Below are 19,969 nucleotides of genomic sequence, written 5' to 3'. Positions count from 1 at the left end.
TAAACATCATCATTGTGTCCTATGGGATTGCAAGGCTAAATAAATAGACACCCATTATGGGGTCAAAAAAAAACTTCCACGTGGGATTAAGAATCGACTCTAATATCATTTGTAATGATCTATTCTTAATTATATAGAGATTGTTTGTTCTAAACTCAATGAGAAATCTCAACTTTAAAATGCATCTACATGTTTAAAAGGAGCTTATATATATAATGTTAGAAAAGATTTCCCTTATTTAATGTGAAATATCACAATCACTGTCAATGCAGGCACGATATCCCCATTATGTCTCATGTAGTTGTGGGACCAAACAAATATACACCCCTTGTGAAGCCAAACAAACTCTCTCAATGGGATTGAGGATCGATTTTGATATTATTTGTAATAACCCGCTTTTAACCATGTAAACATTATCCACTTTAGGCCCGGAGAGGCCTTCACAATTTTAAAGCACGTCTACAAGGTTAAGAAGATCTCATACACATAGTACTAAACACTTTCTCTACTATCTAAAGTGGGACATCTCAATGTTATATTTCATTCAAAAAAGTTTAAAGAAAATAGTTAGAGAGGAACAAAAGAAGAATAGAAAAGATAAGAAAAAGTTATAAAGATTTTATTTTATTTAATTGTAAGTGGTATGCCCACAACATGGGAATCACCCAAGACAACTATCATGTGTACTATCTCATTGATGAACCACCATTTCTATTTTGTTTCTCATTGAAAGTGCATATCCACTTAATAATAGAATGACTTCCTCTTTCTCTTTGAACGGTCAAAAAGGAAACAAATAAAACAAATGAGAAAAATGATATATTCCTCTTTGTCCATATAAAATTTTTATAAAAATCAGTTGATTGAAATATAAAATTTGAAAGAAAATTAAATTTATAAATAGCACATTTTTTATAAATTGTGTCAACCTTTATTTTAAGGAAAAAAAAATCTTTTAGGATTTTACTCCTCTTTTATCTTACTATTCTTACCCTTTATATATATAATATTTAATAAAAAATAATTTAAAAAATAATAATTTTTCTTTCTTTTATATTTTTTATAGCCAAACATATGCTTAATATATACATTTTTTTTACCCTAATGATACTTCCACTAAGCTACGGAATTTGAAATAAGAAAAACAACATGTTATTTGGGATATGGGTCGAATAAGAAAAGCAATATGAATGACTCCATCGCTTGGGAAATGGGTCTTGATCAACCAATGAAGCTTTTCCAACCATGTCCCACCAAAGAAATTATACTTGATAGCCTGCTTTAACTCAGCCAATCAATCAGCTAAATGTGGAGCAAAATTATCATATTAGCAATACCAAAATGACCTAATCACATTGCATCATATTACCACACTAGAATATTTGTCACATCTATGATGATTTCAAAATCAAATTTGGTGGCTTTAAGCTCCAAAAAGAAAAATCCAACGCAAGTCACAAAAGAAGACGGATTTCATCTACTTCTTGATGCTCAACAAGTTCACTCAAATGTGGTATATATGTCTTCATCATGTTTTTACCTTATGCTCATAGGGCACTCCTATAAAGGATTCCATCATCACTCAGCTACAATTATTTTTGTAGTAGTACTTCTGGATTATATATATTTACCTTATGCCTCATAGGGCACTCCTAGAAAAGCTTCTATCATCATTCTCCTATAAAAGGTTCTATCATCACTAAGCCACACTTATTTTGTAGTTGTACAATTGTGTTATTCATCCTTCACTACAATATACATAAAGTGAGTCATTACAAAAAAAAAAAAAAAAATTGTAAATAATTATGGGTATTCCCACTTATATCTCATAACTTTGTAATCGTATAAGTCTAACAGTATTACTAGAAATTTTGTTAGAAACTAAATATGGTTATATACCAATCTCATCTACATGCATGTCTACTAAAACCATATTTCATGATCATACTATTAAGGTTCTATAGCTATCTCTCCTACTTGTGTCATAATATAGTCTATCATACTCAATCATATTGTTATATTCATGTTAAAATATCAATTTAATCTAAAAGTTAAGAGTCTGTTGCAATATATTTCTTGATTTAAAAAAAAAAATAGAAAGATGTATATAAATATAGAGCATCTTATATAAAAAGTATAAATTTAACTTGTATCTTCAAAAATCATTTTCAAAAAACTTAAAATTTAAGGTAATAATTTTTTTTTAATATTGTAATTTTTTTTAAATAACTTTTTGAATCATCGCTTTTTCTCAATGTTAATCTTCAAGAATTCTTGTATCTTATACTAAAGCTACTATTATTTTTTTATTTTAAAAATAAAAAATAAAAAGTGTATACAAATTGGTCACTAAGTTATTAGATTTTCAAATTAAGATAAATAAAAAATTGTTGTTGAAGTTGATAAGTCACTCAACTAAGTATGATAGAATCCACTATACATAGGTTTGGGATAAGAATGTTGAGTGTGAATATATATCGAGGTGTTTAATTTTTTATATTTCAAATTTTAGGATATAAGAATGGGTTGAAAAATGATATTTGACATAATCAAGAAAAAAAATATTTAGAAGTTAATTAGAAGTAAAAAAATAACATAATCTTAATTAAAAAAAAAAAAACCCTCTCATTATTTTCTCTTTTCCCCTAACTTTTAAAAATGAAAAAGAAATCAAAATAACCAATATTAAAGGGCAAGCATTATAGTAACCTTATATAGAGATGATAATGAATATATAAAGAACAATAATAGGAAATTTGGGAGAAGAAGATTGCAAACTCTTTTATAGTAGTTCAACAAATCGCTTATATCCACTATTCTCAAACTCTTAACCAAGTAAGGGCTTTAAGACTTATACCACAAACCTTCAATGTTTGTTGTTGGATTTCAAGGTTCCAATAACCTTTACTACTCTTCAACTAATCAGCCAATAACTTCTCTCATAGATGAAGGTGAATTTATGAACGGTAATCCTTATGGCAAATTTGACTTATAATACAAGAAAAAATTAGGAAGGACTTGAAGGCACACAAAGGGAATTTGTAATAAAAATTAAATGCACTTTCTAAGAGCTTCAAATGAAAGGAAATGGAGGTTTTTAAATTGAATAGAGTAGTTCTCATGCTCATAAATGCTCTAAAACACTTCAATTTATAGATTTGGATCTTAGGAGCCTAAAACCCTCGAAAGGGTTTGATTGATAAAACAATTGGTTCGACTGTTTTATTAGTTGTGCATTTCATGCATTGGTAGGTGACCATTAAGGTTCAGTCTCTTTGCTAGTTGAGCATAAGTTATTAGATGAGGTAGAGTGTGCAAAGTGTACCTTGATCGATTAAGCCCAATCAACTCAACCAATTACTCTCTACCCTAACTACTTATGTTATAAAATGTTCAATAATCCTGATGAAACTTCTAACAACTTATGTTCAATATCTTCGAATTTTTTAAGACAAGTTTAGAAAGGATTTGCCTTAAGGTTTTAATTAAAAACAAGAAACCAACCAAAATTTGATGAAATTTAATCTTTTTATGTTCAAAGATGGATGATTTTAAAATTTTTAATTGCATGAACAAGATGCAAACTCAAGTGCATTAATAAATACCATTTTTATAATAAATTTTAGGTTACTTTAAGTCTTCATGGATCCCAATTGTTCATGGTATTGATCCTTTTTCAAGGTTGTTTGAGTTTTCTTTGAATTTTCAAGGTTGAACCTGAAATAATTAACTTGATTTGAACCATTAGTAACCTTAACCTATTTTGCTATCATCAAAACTCGATTAAAAAAAGCCTTATGACTAACAAATTCTTTTTTCATATTTTAAAACTTCTTCTTTTAGCCTTGTAGACCAGGTCATCTATCTATCTAACAAAAAAGTAGTCACTTATTCAAATACCAACATATATAATAAATACATGAAAAAATAAATTAAAAAAACAAGAAAAATTCTCTCCTATTTTTCTCTTTGATTAAAGCCTTTGCATTGTTGATAGTATATTCTTCATATGTCATTGTGGTAAAGCTTTATCACTCAATAAGAAAAGTAATAAATTCATTACATTGTAAAAATAAATCATTAAAAAGTTGTATAAATTTCTAAATTGAGTCACTTAGGATTTATATTATGAAAATATATAAATCTATGTTTAAACACTTTTTGGAGGGTTTTTTTTCCGATTAATATTATATTTTTCCCTCTTATTTGTTTGATTTCATATTAAAATATCATACTCATTTAGGGAAGACAAAAAAAAACTCATTGAAGTGGATGCCAACAAGGATTATCCTAGTGCGATGGGAATAGGAAATAATAATTGAGATTGAGGTTAGGGATGAGAAAATTTGGGGGACAAAGTGGGGGATGATGACCCTATTCCCACCAATAATTGTTAAAAAAAAGTAGAATTAAAAAAACCCTAAATCCCTACCCCACTTAGTTGAATTACATCCTTTCTTACCATTAATGTTTTGAAATCCAAAATATAGGGAAATACGGACAGACGCCGTCGCAGCAATTGTGTGGTGGAATCGCTGCTGTGAAGTCCACCTCTCAACCCCACAAGTACATTAAATAAAATCATAATAATTATTATTATAGTAATATTTAGATAAAAAGACAGTAAATTGGTACTTTGTTGTTTTCTTGTTGACAAACTCGCCGGTCCATTAGGTTGTTAAACCCATCGCGGTACATAGACAACAAGAAGGCTAAGTGGATGATTGGTGGACGTTGATGATGACACATGTACGGCGGGCAAGGTGGGAGCGGTCAACTTAAAGGTCGAAAAAAGAGGAGGATATGAAAATGGTACCTCATCGCCTCTCATTATAGCGTTTATCCTTTCATTTATTTATTTTTTCAATTTTTTTAATGTCCTGTCTGCCGCTCACTCTTCATTTCCTCTCTAGGTCTTTCCGGAATCTCTGGAATCTCCTGAAATCTTCTTCACGAGTATGGTTAGTACTATGTGATCATGAAGGTGATAATCTCTCTAATTCGTGTTGTCCTTGTTGTTCTTTTTGGGGGGTTTTGGGTGTTTTTTTTATTTTTTTTATTTGTGTTGTTTTGGGTTTTGAGTTTAAAGTTTTGCTGGTGGTAGATCTGGGAATCAGAGTGCATGGTTTTGTTTGTTTGATTTGTTTTGGTGTGGCTTTGATGAGTTTTTTCGGGATTTGAGTGCTGTTTTTTGTTCTGTTGAAGTGCATGCCTGACTCTACTTTATCGTGTTTGGTTGCGGAGAAAATGGAGGAAAGGAAAAGAAAAGAAATGAAAAATTGTTTGATTGTATATAATATGGGTGGTTTTTCATCCTCCGGGACTCTAGAGGAAATGAATCTTTTCCTAGTTGAGGTGATGACATCTAGTTGGCTTAGTTCATGTTTGATTTGCTTTTTGTTTTTTTTTTCTCTTTTCCTTTTTTGGGAAGCTAAAACCGGATAAAACATTTTATTTTATTGTTTTTTACTTTCTTTTCTCAGGAACGAAGGGGACGGATAGGGGTTTTTTAGGCATTATGGTGGATAAGCTTTTTTTTTTTTCTCTCTCTCTTTTTTTCAAACCCTTCTGATTATATCAATTGCTTCCTCATTTCAAACCCTTCTGATTCAAGCTGTGTTTTTCAGATTTCATGCTTGGAAGATGTTTGATTTACTGCCAGTGGCGTTTTGGGTGAGTGAATGTTCTGGTGTTACATTTTCAATGAGTGATTGACTCCAAAACTTGCAGTTTGAGAATGTCCTTGTTGCTTTCATACTGCCATTTGGGTTGTGTATTTGTTTTAACATATATGATTGTGGAAAATTGTTGAAGCTTCTGGCAGTTTCAGATGATTGTTTTAATACTTTGGTAGTGATTCTTGCTTGGTTTGAAGTTTCAGGTGATACTACTTCCTTTCATTTTGCTGTTATCATGCATGTGATACCACTTCCTTTTATGTGTTGAAATTTAATCATTGGATTATTTTTCTGTGCTGGCTTTTGTCTTGCTTGTTATTAGTTGCAGAGAAATAGGGTGCTAGTTAAGATTTGTATTTTGTTTTTTTCTTTTGCCCCTTCATTTTTTGTGACTAGCGCCCTAGTAGAAAAGTCGAAGTTCAATTTTCCAAAAGAGCTAAAGTTAGACTTCTGAAATTGAGTGTTAGCTTCTTGTATTTCATGTTATCTGGCTCTATTCTGAGGCATTTGTTGTTGGGTTTTTAGAAGTGCTGTTGCTAATTATTTGTTCTTTTGTTGTGGATTCAGATATCTTTTTTAGATTTGAGGCTAGGAAAGACTTTGAGTTAGTGAATGTTCTCTTGCTGCTTCGAAGATGAATAAGGGGGCTTGATCTCTTTGAGGGTAAAGGTGTTCCTACTAATTTTTGAGGACTTTTGTATGCTCTCTTTGGTTGCTGTGGATAGTTGGGGATTTTGGGGAAGAGAAATGGGATGGTGTTTGTTTTCTGAAAGAAAATTTGCAAGCTTTTGACAGCTTATTGCATTTTAAGATTAGAAAGCATCTTTACCCTCTTTGTCCATCACCTTTGTGAGAAAACTATGGTTGTGGGAAAATTTTCAGTTTAATAATTGTTTGCTAGTATATTTTCTTATTGTGTTCCCTTGCTCCGCAGATCATTAGTTCAAGCAGTGACATGTAATTGCTTGACAACGAGAGAGAGCATGCTAGTCAGCATTTATGCGAGGAACATGACTGTGTACAGGCGTGTTCTCTGTCGCTGTCATACAATCTTCTCATCAAGGCTGTCTTACATATTCACCTTGTTCGTGAGCGTTGGACCTCAAGGCATACAGACTAGCAGGTGATTCTTTCCCCTTTCCTGTAGCTGAAATAAATGGGTTCGTCTTCAAAATGGAAATATGTAGTATTTGATACAGTGAAGAACATCATTTAGGGTGCAGTTTTCCATCAATGGATTCAGTAATTTGGCTCTTCAATTCTGCATTCTTGTGTCAATCATTCGCTATATTCCTGTTATAGATCTTCCTGATATGCCAAAAACCAGTGCTAGAATTTGAATCCTGGAAGTTGAGTGCAGTCACCCTTACTTTTTTTTGATAATTACATGGCTCCTTTGGGGATGTCTGAAACTACTCTGCATTTATTGACATTATAGTTTGGCCTAATGACTTCTGAAAACCATGGCGCAATATGGCCAACGCATGGACAGGAAATTACATAAATTGTTCTTTGCAAAAGTGTCAAAACTCATTTGTCATTTGCACATTGCTTTGAACTTTGCATTAAGAGAATTCACTTGCATATCCTTATATTGCTACATGGTCCCAGATCTCTCCTTCCCAAAACTGGTGCTCATGGCTTTCAGCTAAAAATTGAACTATAGTTTATGCATATGTTGGAGATGCTAGGAAAGTGGAGTGGATTGCACATCAAAAGAATTAGCATAGTGACACAACAATGTATGACTGCAGGAAAAACGGCAACTATAATTGAAGAAACTTTAATCTTTACTTTCCAAGGATCAAGGAGTTTCATATTTAATGGAGAATCCTATAAAAAAAAATTGATAGAAAGAGTTCTAATCATTAGAAATATCCATATCTTAGGAAGTAGAGCATAAAATCATATAGGTTAAAAGTGGATTTGGAAATTGAAATAAAAACATTAGCTTTAGCCTACAAAAAGACTATCAGAATATTGTATTGGATGGTCAATAAGGGTGAACATTTATGTGTGTATTTTATGTTGAGATTGCTTATTCCAACTTTGTTGAGTTGTTCTTGAAGTGAGCATGTGGAGCTTAAATATTGCAAGTAGTTTGGAAAAAAATGATTGGAAAACTTTTTCATTTTGTAAAAGAGGAAAGTAGAAAAAGCAAGTTAAAGTTCGTCCCTTGTCATAAAAGGAGTGAAGGATTTAACACAACTCACAACATACTAAATAATGATGGAAGACTGCAGATGGTTGAACTTACTCGAAGGATTCACTACCTTTATTCTTCTTCCAATATAATTTGGCAAAAGCACGTGTATATTTAGTCTTAGGGTATTATGAATTGTTGGAATGCAAAATTCAGGAGTTGATGATTATGTTGGTTAGAATTGAGAGAATTTAGGAGTAAAGATTTTGAAATGAAATACGCCATTGTTATCTTGCGGATTGGATTATCCAGATGAGCAATATTTTGTGCACTTTGAGATTTGCTTTTAGATGAGTCACGAAGTACACACTCTGAGATTTACCTTTTGAGATTCGTCGAGAAAGCAGCTTTTGAGACACTGAGAGTTCTTTCAGTTTAGATTTTTCAGAGGTTGGTCATGATGCATCGATTTCTAACCCATTGATCTCAGCGAATGATTGATTTACTAGTTGTTTTAGTAGTACGAGCACCCTAGATACTGGGGCATATTTCCCTTCCTAAGCTCAGTAGTCCGACCCTGGGCATTTTGAGTATACGGCTTTGAGCCCATTTACTTCCTATCCGCTTTCGAGTTAGTCTTCTTTATCTGTTCCTTTTAGGCCCTGAGTCTCGTAGCCTTGAGCTATACCTCTCCTCTTAGGCCTTGAGCCTCGTAGCCCTGAGCTATCCATTCCTTCTAGACCTTGAGTCTTATAGCCTTAAGCTATCTGTTCCTTTTAGGCCCCAAGTCTCGTAGCCTTGAGCTATCCTTCTCCTCTTATGCCTTGAGCCTCGTAGGCCTTGAGCCTCATAGCCCTGAGCTATCAATTCCTTCTAGACCCTGAGTCTTATAGCCTTGAGCTATCTGTTCCTTCTAAACCTTGAGTCTAATAGCCTTGAGCTATCTGTTCCGTTTAGGCCCTAAGTCTTGTAGCCCTGAGTTGCCCTTTTCCTCTTAAGCCTTGAGCCTCATAGCCCTGAGCTATCCATTCCTTCTAGACCCCATGTCTTATAGCCTTGAGCTATCTGTTCCTTTTAAGCCCTGAGCCTCGTAGCCTTGAGCTTTCCATTCCTTCCAGACCCTGAGTCTTATAGCCTTGAGCTATTCGTTCTTTCTAGGCCTTGAGCCTGGTAGCCCTAAGCTATCATTCCTTAAGGACCCAGAGTCTTTCCAGCTTTGAGCTGAGCCTTCATCATTTGGTTGCCCATGAGTGGTTTGACCTAGAGATTGCATATCGCACTCTCCTTCTAGTCGATCAATCATAAAGCCTGGAGCTCATAGCCTTGAGCTATTCATCATAACCCTAAGTTACTCATTGCATCATGACCTAGAGTCGTTCATGCCATCCATGGCCCTAAGCTATTCATCGTGACTCGAAGTTACTCATTTCATCCATGACCTAGTATCATTCATGGCATCCCAAGCCCTGAGCTCACGACCCGGAGTAGTTCGTATCCTTCACATCCCTGAGATGTTTCGTTTTCACCATTCTAGCCACTTGCAAGTGGCCTTGACCTGGCACCATAAGTTGGAAAACATTCTGATCGACTATCCATTTAGAGCCTTGAGCTCGCGACCCTGAGTTGTTATTCTTATTTATGACCTAGAGTCATTCTTAGCATTTAGATCCCTGAGCTCACGACCTAGAGTCGTTCTTTTCATTCGTGACCCAAAATCATTCTTAGCATTTAGAGCCCTAAGCTCATGACCTAGAGTCGTTCTTTTCATTCGTGACCTTGAGTTGTTATTCTTATTTCTGACCTAGAGTCATTCTTAGCATTTAGAGCCCTAAGCCCTAAGCTCTGACCTAGAGTCGTTCTTCTCATTTGTGACCCAGAGTTATTCTTAGCATTTAGAGCCTTGAGCTCACAACCCAAATTTGTTCATTCTCATCCGTGACCCAAAGTCATCCTTAGCATTTAGAGCCCTTAGCTTATGACCCAGGGTCATCCATATCATTTAGAGCCCTGAGTTCACGACCCAGAGTCATCCATATCATCTAGAGCCTTGAGCTCCCGACCTTGAGTCATTTATAGCATTTAAAACCTCGAGCTTCCGACCTAGAGTCATCCATATCATCTAAAGCCTTGAGCTCTCGACCCAAAGTCATCTATAGCATTTAAAACCCTGAGCTTCTGACCTAGAGTCATCCATGCCATGTAGAGCCTTGAGTTCCGACCCAAAGTCATCTATAGCATTAAAAACCTTGAGCTTCTGACCTAGAGTCGTCTATATCATTTAAAGCCCTCAGCTTCCGACCTAGAGTCATGTATAACATTTAAAGCCCCGAACTCACAACCCAGAGACGTTCTACTCATCCACGACCCAGAGTCATGCATAACATCTAGAGCCTTGAGCTCTTGACCTAGAGTCATTCGTAGCATTTAAAGCCTTGAGCTTTCGACTCAGAGTCATTCATAGCATATAAAGCCTAGAGTTCCATGACCCAGAGTCATTTACCTCATCCATGACCTTGAGTCATTCTTTTCATCCCTTTCCATCTTTGTGTTATTTATCACACTTTTCTCCCTTCATTGTCATCCCATCCATGTCATTGTAACCCCATCTTTTGACCTTGCCACTTCATGTGCTAGGACAAAATTTTTGGTCTTTTCCTTTTAGTACTTCAGTACAGTTCACTTCGTTCCACTCATTATTTGTATTTCAACTCACATTCTCTACACATGATCTCTATTGAAGAGGGGCATATTTGTAGAACTTTCATGTTGTCCTTCTAGCCCATGTCCTATTATGTGTTCGTTTGGTACTTTACAATAATTCCCTGGTGGCCCATTATTACTCATGTAGTTTATCTTTTATGAGCCACCTTGGAGACTCTGATTGAGAGATTTATCTAACCCCATTGTGACCCTTGGTAGCCCTAAACATCCTAGACACTTTCCAGCTTGCACACATTCATCCTAGGTCACTTAGGCATTTTCAGAATAGGTCACTTGGACACTTGTTTAGGTTTGATTTCTTGATTGCTTGGTTCTTTAGGTTGATGAGTATTGGCCTGTTTTTGACTTTTGATTGCATGAGATGGTCTTTTGATACTTAATTATGTGAGTTTGATGTTTTGATTTTCATTATTATCGATCGCATTAGATTGGCATTTCATTTCTTTTGATTGCATGCGTTTGATACTTGTATTCACATTTTAATTTGTTTGTTTATTTATTTGTTTATTTAAATTTTCATGAAGTTGATTCCTTTATTTTTGTTTTTATTTTTATTTTACATGAATTAATATTTTGATTCTCCTATATAGCATATGATTGTGCAATTTCCAATTTTATTCCTAATTTTATTTTTTAATTACTATTGCATGATTTCTACGCCCCCTTATTATTTTTTTTATTTTCGCATTAGGATTTGATCACTCACCAAACAAGACACAGGTTGCATCCTTGAGGAAATCTCCAAGTAAGCCACGCATATATGCACTTCCCATATCCACATGCATTCAAAAAGGAAGCATAATATTCAATGAGGGAGAGGCTGCCATAGAAGATCCCCACTTCCCATAAGAAGAAGATCTCTACAGGCTGGTTGTACTAAGGGGAATTTTGGGGATCCTCACGCAGCCATAGAAGGAATGGGCTGCCATATAAAAAAGAATATAAGAACAGGGAAAGGAGGACTCTCGAGAGCATGCATAGATTTTGGAGAGCAGCAGGGGACTTTGGACAGCAAATTTGGTTGCCACTTTGACGCACCAAGAGAGGATTTTCTGAAAAACACGCACAACAGATTTCTGGGCTGCTACAACACAACACACATCATTGAGGCTTCTCCGACAGGCATGCATTATCAGTTTTGAAAGTTTAGTTTCTGAATATTTTTTACTTCAAGTTGATGATTGCATGCATATTTTAGTTTTGGATTTATTTCGATTCCATGATTCCAAGTTTCAATATTCTGTTAATTGTGTGATGATATTATAAATTTGAGAATTCGTGATCAATTGACTTTGGTTCCAAGTTTTGATTTTTATTGTTAATTTTGACTAATTTTTATTGATTATCCATGATTCCAAGTTTCGTTTTTTTTTTCTTTTTTTTTCTAGGTGGATTGATCTTAAATTTAGGAGTTTGATTGATTATGTGGATTATCATTGTTTCGATTCCAGGTTCCAATTGTATTTAGTTTGATTGGTTTTAGACTTAAGAGTTTGACTGAATCTCATCTTAGTCTATTGGTTCTAATTTAGTCGTTATTTTGATCGATCCCATATAATTTATTTTATGCTTCAAAGTCATTAATATTAGTTCTTGATTAATCCTATTTGAATATGTGAGTTTTTCGGTGGAATTCAGTGGCCTTGTAATTGAACTTTTGTGGATACTTTTTTACGGTGAGAATTAGTGGTGAGTTAGTGGGGAAATAGAAACTGTGTAATGCTTGGTTTAGAGGAGAAATAATGGAGAATTTTGGCTCCATTCTTACCACTTTAGTTTGCTTGATTGTCAAAAATTTTACTTTGTGATTTTCTTTTGTTTTGTTTTGCTTTGTATTTTTGTTTCTTATGTTTTGTTGTTTTCAAATTAATTTCTTTTATTTTAAAATAAAATACTTTTCTCAAAAGATCCATTTGAAAATCTATTTTAAAAATTCATTTAGAGTCTCTAGAATCAAAATCTTATTTTCTTAAATAATATGCAACCATGGCTTGATCGATTCGCTTTTTTCTCAGTTTTCAATAAAAATTCTGGTTTTGAGTGGAATACGAATCCAAGCTTGTGGTACCAAATAAATAGGATAATTCTAGGCTAGATTTGTGTATATCAATTAGGGAATTGGTGAAACCCGTACATAAAATCATTTTTTCAAAACTCTTTCTTGTTATTAGTTTCCACTCAATCATTGACCCTTGCACTTTAAAATTCGTTTCAGCAACTTCAGAATATTTTTAAAAAATTTCCAAAACTTTTATGATTTTCCTCACTTCTTGAACTTGAATTTAAATTTTTGTTTTGAGTTAGAAAGCAATTCTAGAATAGAAGATATAAATGAGTCTTTAGGAGGGCTCTGTTTTCACCCAGTTCTGGACACCCAAAATCTTTTTCTAAAAATGAAATAACAGATGACTTTTCAAATTTAATTCAATATTTTTTCTTAATTCTAAACTTCTTGAAATTGATCTTAGACACATAAAATACTTAAAAAATATGCTTATTCGAGAGAGATATGATTTTTCAAAGTCGTACCTACTATACATGATGGATTCTGGACATCTGATTAGCTAAAGTGTTTTAAAAATATTTTTGAGTACTACCCGACCCTGGATTCATTTTTTATGTGATATAGACACTTTGAACAATATGTATGATTTTTTGTACAATTTTATGTGATCCCATATTTTTTTTAAAATTCGTTTATACATGTCACTATTTTTTTTTACCTAATTTGGACCTTCTGAAACTTTTGGGTGTCTTTGTTGCAATTTGTCATGTGAATGAGTGTTTGGCCTTTGGTATCTTGTTCTAGATGTGTAGGAGTGGTTTCCTGAAATTTTTCGTAATTAAATTCAACTCTAAGATACTTTTTTAGAAATTGTTTTGTGATGCTCCCTTTTCTAATTGGATGTTGATGATCTTGTACTTTACTTGAATCGATTATTTATTTCTTTTGGAGTCATTTGACATACCTTGACTCAATTTTGGCTTTAGAATTGTATATTAGACATAATAAAGATATTATGCAATTTATACTTGTCCTAACCACTCATTGGAGGAATCTTATAAATTATGCATGCTATCCAGGTACGCTCTCTATCACTTACTTTTTGGAATTTTATTAACATGCATGTTGTTGTGAACCATATCTATGTTTGATTCCATCCTTAGGTGCCTAGATGTCTATTCGATTTGATCTAATTAAATATATGTCGTGTGCTATATTTTTGCATTAACTTTAATGTCTTATGATAGCGCTAGAGAAGCAGTCCAAATACATATCCTAACCTTCTTTTGCGATTGTGATTTGATTTCTTTTTGGCATGCTAGTTCTGAAATCACCTTAGCCTACCTAGGTACTTTCAATCAATTGATTAATTGCCACTTTTCCCTTGACTTCGTCAATAGAGACCTCTTTAGGGCTTAGAGGGGTGCTACCTCTTAGATGTACCTTCCCAGTAGGTAACTTGATTCCCGAACCAAGACTCGAGTTTTTCAAGACTTGTTTTTCCAAAACTATGGAGTCACTTCTTTAGGGTTTTCTTTCTTATTTTATTTTCCCTTTTAAAATAAAATAAAATAAGTGGCAACTCCAACTTTTCCAAAACTAATTTTTCACCAATAAAAAATGAGTCTCGCCGTTGAGTGGGGACGCACATGAAAAATGCAAGTCCACACCGTGACATTAGGAGTCATACAGGTTGTACAAACTATGCAAAGAATAAGGAAGCAACAGAATCAGTTGGACAGGATGCAGGAAGGATTGGAAAGAAAATATTTCTGGGAAAACATTGTTGAACCTGGACTCTCACCTTAGCAGAAGAGACCTTGACACTCTCTTTGAACCTGAGTAGCATCTTATTCAATTCCTAAGACTAAATGTGGCTTATTTGGAGTCTTTCATGGTTGTTAAAAGTCTAACTCTGCACCTTAAAACCAAGAAGTATTGTGCACAGTGTATGCGAGAAAGGAATATAGAAACCTTCGGTGTTCAAGAACTGTCCCTTACTCCTTGTACAGCCCTACTAAGCTTCATTTTATAAGGTAATAGAATTGCTAATAAGCTAACTTGGACTACGCTTATCAATGAGGTTAGAAAAATCTAAGGTGAGGCCTTGATTTTCCCTCAAGACACCCTAACTACTGCCTAGAACAATAATCTAGCTGAGTATTAACTCTACTAACAAACTGGAAAATGACTCGAACACAAAAGATCCACTAAATTAGCAATAAAACAAACAAAAGATACACAAGAACAAACTGAAAACAATCATGAAGGTGATGATATTCTTAATTCTTTTTATCTTTGGTGTTGTTTTTCTTTTCTTTTTTATGTTTTCAGTTTGAATTTTTGTTGGTGGTAGATCTGGGAGTCAGAGTGCATAGTTGTGAATTCCCCAGATTTACATAGTTGTGCTTTGTTCTGTTGAAGTGCATGCCTGAGTCTACTGAGTTGTATTTGGTTGCAGAGAAAAATGGAGGAAAGGAAAAGGAAAAAAGAATCTGATTATTTATGAGTGGTTTTTCATGGTTTGGAACCTGGGAGGAAATGAATCATATATCCTTTCATAGGTGAGGTGAGTACATTTATTTCACTTAGTTGATGTTTGGTTTGCTTTTTGTGAAACTAAAACGGAGTAAAACATGTCATTTAGCATTTTATTTTCATGTGTTTTACTTAATGCTCTCAGCAACCAGACAGAGGGTTAGAGTTTTCTGGGTATTATGGTAAATGACATTTTCTTATTGAGTTTGAGCTAGTTATTATGCTTTGTAATTTGTCATGCTGATGATTCAGACCGTGTTTTCAGATTTCATGCTAGGAAGATGTTGGGTTTGCTCCCAGTGGCATTTTTGGTGAGTGAATGTCCAAGGTCCACATTTTTAATGAGAGTGATGGACAAACTTGCAGTTTAATATCTTTGTTATTTTTATACCAATATTTGGGTTGTGTATTTGTTAAAAAATCCATAAATGTAGATAATTTTATTGAAGCCTCTGGCATGTTTCAGATGGTTGTTTTAATCTTTTGGTAGTGGTTCTTGCTAGATTTGCGGTTTCATGGTTCAGAGATCTTCTTCTGTCTTGCTTGTTTTTGAAATCAATGATAGTATATATCCAATTTAAGTTTTTTACCTTCGAATTCTGTCTATACTTTGATAAACCAAGGTATGAAGCTTAACTGTTCAATCATATGCTTATTTGGGAAAGATTCATCTCATAGTTCAGTCTTACCATGCATATTAAGGTTAAGGTTTGTATGTTCTTTTTCTTCATTTTTTTTTTCCCTCTAGTAGAAAAGTTGAAGTTCGATTTTCCAAAAGAGAGAGCTAAAACAAGGCTTCTGAAATTTAGTGTTAAGCCCATTGTGCTGTCCATGCATTTGGAGTGGTATCATTTTGTAAGTGTGCTGTTGCTTCTTAGAAAAGAAATTTGCAAAAGTGACGATTTGGTTAAACTCTTTATTGATGAGCAATCTGTTTATTATTTGGAATTTCTTGCTGGAAAAATCTGGGTGTCATTGGGCTTTACTGATTGTCTACATTTGTTCAGTACTTATTTTTATTCTTTTGTTGTTGATACAGATATGATTTGTGAATTTGAGTCTAGAAAGACTTTGGGTTTGTGGATGTTCTTTTTGACAGGATTAGAAATATTTCATAATGCTTAGAAGCATTTTCCGACATATATTAGGTATTTGGAAAAATTTTGATAATCACTTGAAGTAATTGTTAAGTAAACACCTTATTTTTTGTTATATGACGTATTACTACAAATATTATCAAAGCACTTTTTTATTTATATCCAAACAGTAAGAGATCTTCCTTAAAAGAATTTCTAATAGAAGCATTAGTAACAAAAGCTGTAAATATTAAAAATGTTTTAATTAGAACCACTCCCAAACATGTTTTTAGTAACATTTCCATTATATATGTTTTACAAAAAAATAGTTAATAATTGAATTAAAAAAAAAGTGTCTGAAAAGTGCTTTTTGATAATCAAGTTAGGTTGGTTAGGTTTACCGCTCTCTGACAATCAAGTTAGTTATGGAGAAATAAAAGGGTCAATAGGTAGATGTGCAAATGTGTTCACCTGCTTTTTGGAGAGCATCGTTTTATTTTTATAGCTTCTTCATTAGATAGAATCATGTTTCCCTATATTGTTATCCATCACTAACCATATGAATGTCTAGTTGTTACGTAATCAATGTAGAGTTTGTTTGTCACAACATAAATACACAATATGACTGTAAAAGCTGAACCTAAAAGAAACTATTCAAAGAAAATCCAAGGGGTACTAAAATAGATGCTAAACATGGATGCATATCTATGTATAAACGAATAAGATGAGAAAGCTAGGAAATGACTTATCTTGTGCTTTCGTTCTCAATTCCAAGGAAAATTGATTACTTAAGTAGATTGTGTGAAGGATATTATATTAAGTCACTATGCTAAAAGGAATTGCATTACACATGTTATATTTTCTTTTAATTTTCTAAGAACTAGCAAAGTTCAACTAGGATGATTGGAGTCCAAATATGTGCTCCAATCACAAATAAATAATAAAATGTATGTAATAAAGAAGGCTTAAATCATTCAATTTAACCCGAATTGGTGTTAAGACCTTAGTTAGATATGGATCTAATAAATATTCAAGGTAAAGATATGAAAAGAATGCAAAGTGAAAAAGTGATCTTCGACCAAGATAGAGAAAGAGGATCAATCAACTATTCAAAATGAGATTTGAGACTTGTGGGGCATGAGGAGAGCTTAAGAAAAGGCATGAGGACCAAGGAATGAGTATGATAGGTGAGAACTTAAGGTTATGGAGGGATTTTAGAAAGCAAGCAAACATTAGGGAGAAGGCTTGAAGTTGTGTTTAAAAGCACAAATGGAGATTCAAACTCAATAAGAGAATGTGCATACATACCTGAATTTGAACTAATTTATGGGATGTTTTCCAAGGGATTTTTTTAGGACATGCCACATATGGTTTTGAAGATTAAGAAGTCAAAAATTCAATGCTTTAAATGGTTCATGAATCAAAGTTGAAATAAGGGAGATATGACAAAAAATGTGGAAAATGGCAAAAGTTGAGTTCGAAATTGACATGTGATTTTCAACTAGACTTCCCCCAATTGAAGTTGGCCTTTTTAACCTTGAACTAAGCTTCCAAATTTCAAACAAAGCTCCTCCAAGCTTTCCTACTTCAAATTTGAGGCCTTACAAGCACCAACTCACCTCAAAGTCAAACAAGCTTTGGTGTACAAAATATCCTTAGGTTAGATCTTTATTATTTAAACTCATTCATTCTTAGGTTTCAAGGGATAGAGACGTAGTGGGAGATACTGAACTCTTGTTTTTCAACTTTCTTTTTGATAAATTTTTTTTTTCTTTTCCATTCTATTTTCATAGCAACCAAACATGGGTTTTATAGAGAAGTCCTCCACCATGTTTGGTTAATTTTATGTGATATGGAGATGCTCACATGAAGGTGAGAATTCAAAGGAGTAGTAAAAAATAATAATTTATTGTTTTGGTTTATTTATGTTTTTATGTTTGAATCGGTAGGAATAAAAAATCCTCTTTGTTAGTCCTTGATTGCAAATTAACTTGATTTATTCCTTTATTAACAAATCTATAGCAAAATCTACAAGATGGTAATGAGCTTAATTTTGATTGGATAAACTTAAAACTAAGTTGACCAATATATTTAATTGGTGTAAGAGATCCATTTTCCATATTTTAAAACCTAGTTCTAAATGTGTATTGGTCTTAAGATTCAAATTCAATCTCAAGTAGATTTTGATTCTAAAACCTAGATTACATAATGCTCTGTTTGTCGAATTGATTCAAAAATGGATTGTGAAACTTTATTTTATTTTATTTATTTCATTAAACATTTTATATTTTTTTTCATCATTTATTTTAGATTAGATTTTTATTCAGTTTAATCGAACAATTAATATTTTTAGCCTAAAACAAATAGATGCATTAGTGTTGATCCCAGAGGATGAAAAACTAAATATTACAAAACGCGATAATCCTACTTCTAGTGTTTCTTGATTAAAGTTATTACATATATTAGGTTTTAATATTTTACTTACAACAAAGATTTGCAGTCAACCATTGGATTAAACTTGAAGTTTTATTATTTAAACTCATGTTCATATTAGAAATTGATAGCCAAGAGAGTTAGTAGTGCCTCTTAAAATTTCAAAACTTTTTATATTGGGAAGTGTTTATTTCTTAGGAAAATTTTATGTTTTGAGTTAAAAAAATATGTCTAAATGAGAAATTCTTCCACAAAATATGTTGATTGATTTTTCATGTCCATCTCTTCTCTTGTTTTTCATCAGTTGATATAAAACCTAAATATCTTCGTATGTGAATATCAAGAAGAGGCGAAGATTGTGTTTAGAGGGCTTTCAAAGGGGTTCCACATGAAGATAGTGGGTGATTGAGATTCTTAAGGTATCGAACTAGTTGCCCAGAAGAGGATTAGAGGTTTTAGATTGGATAAAACCTTATATTCAGTATTTTCTTGATAGTGGATGTTACAATTTTGATTAGTCAATAGTTTTTTATCTCTTCAAAAAAATTCTAGGTTATATTACTCAATTTTGATTAGTCAGTAGTTTTTTATCTCTTCAAAAAAATTCTAGGTTATATCATTGAGTGTTTCTCTCATTTCCCTTACTTCTCTTTTATATTTTTACTTTGGTTTATTTTATGACTTAAATATCATCTAGACTACCATTTGTAATGACCCACTCCCAACCATATAAATATTACACCAAAACAAACTCCTACATTGGAATCCAAGATCAACTTAAATACCATTTATAATTACCCATACCCAATCATGAGTCGATCTAGACCTAAACAAACTTTTACAGCTTTAAAATGCATCTATAAAGTTAAAAAGAGCTCATACATATATACAACACTTTTTTCCCTATCCAATGTGGGAACAAAAGAAAGTACATAGTACTAAATACTTTCTCTACTATCTAAAGTGGGATATCTCAATGTTATATTTGATTCCAAAAAGTTTAAAGAAAATATTTAGAGAGGAACAAAAGAAGAATAGAAAAGATAAGAAAAAGTTATAAAGATTTTATTTTATTTTATTGTAAATGGTATGCCCCCAACATGAGACTCACCTAAGACAACTATCATGTGTAATATCTAAGATGAACCACCATTTCTATTTTGTTTCTCATTGAAAGTGCATATCCCTTAATAACAGAATGACTTCCTCTTTCTCTTTGAATAGTCAAGAAGGAAACAAATATAACAAATGAGAAAAATGATATATTCCTCTTTGTCCATATAAAATTTTTATAAAAATCAGTTGATTGAAATATAAAATTTGAAAGAAAATTAAATTTATAAATAGCATGTTTTTCATAAACTATGTCAACCTT

At 33.0% G+C, this 19,969-nt stretch overlaps 1 long non-coding RNA gene across 8 annotated transcripts; it reads left to right on the top strand.

Annotated features, from left to right (window-relative positions):
• Positions 1-4,832: 4,832 nt before the first annotated feature.
• On the top strand, positions 4,833-15,674 carry LOC117918995. Of its 8 annotated transcripts, none has more exons than XR_004651995.1 (8): positions 4,833-4,961; positions 5,484-5,521; positions 5,628-5,673; positions 6,246-6,341; positions 6,613-6,801; positions 11,234-11,686; positions 15,009-15,116; positions 15,351-15,674. It is a non-coding gene; the product is annotated as an uncharacterized LOC117918995 (long non-coding RNA). The 8 variants fall into 8 exon arrangements; XR_004651993.1 differs by having other exon boundaries at positions 4,833-4,984; XR_004651994.1 differs by lacking the exon at positions 4,833-4,961 and adding an exon at positions 5,001-5,355.
• The last annotated feature ends 4,295 nt before the right edge of the window (positions 15,675-19,969 follow it).

Source organism: Vitis riparia, chromosome 7 (assembly GCF_004353265.1).
Source record: "Vitis riparia cultivar Riparia Gloire de Montpellier isolate 1030 chromosome 7, EGFV_Vit.rip_1.0, whole genome shotgun sequence".
NCBI classification, from domain to species: domain Eukaryota; kingdom Viridiplantae; phylum Streptophyta; class Magnoliopsida; order Vitales; family Vitaceae; genus Vitis; species Vitis riparia.
This window is presented reverse-complemented; position numbering and strand designations above follow the sequence as displayed.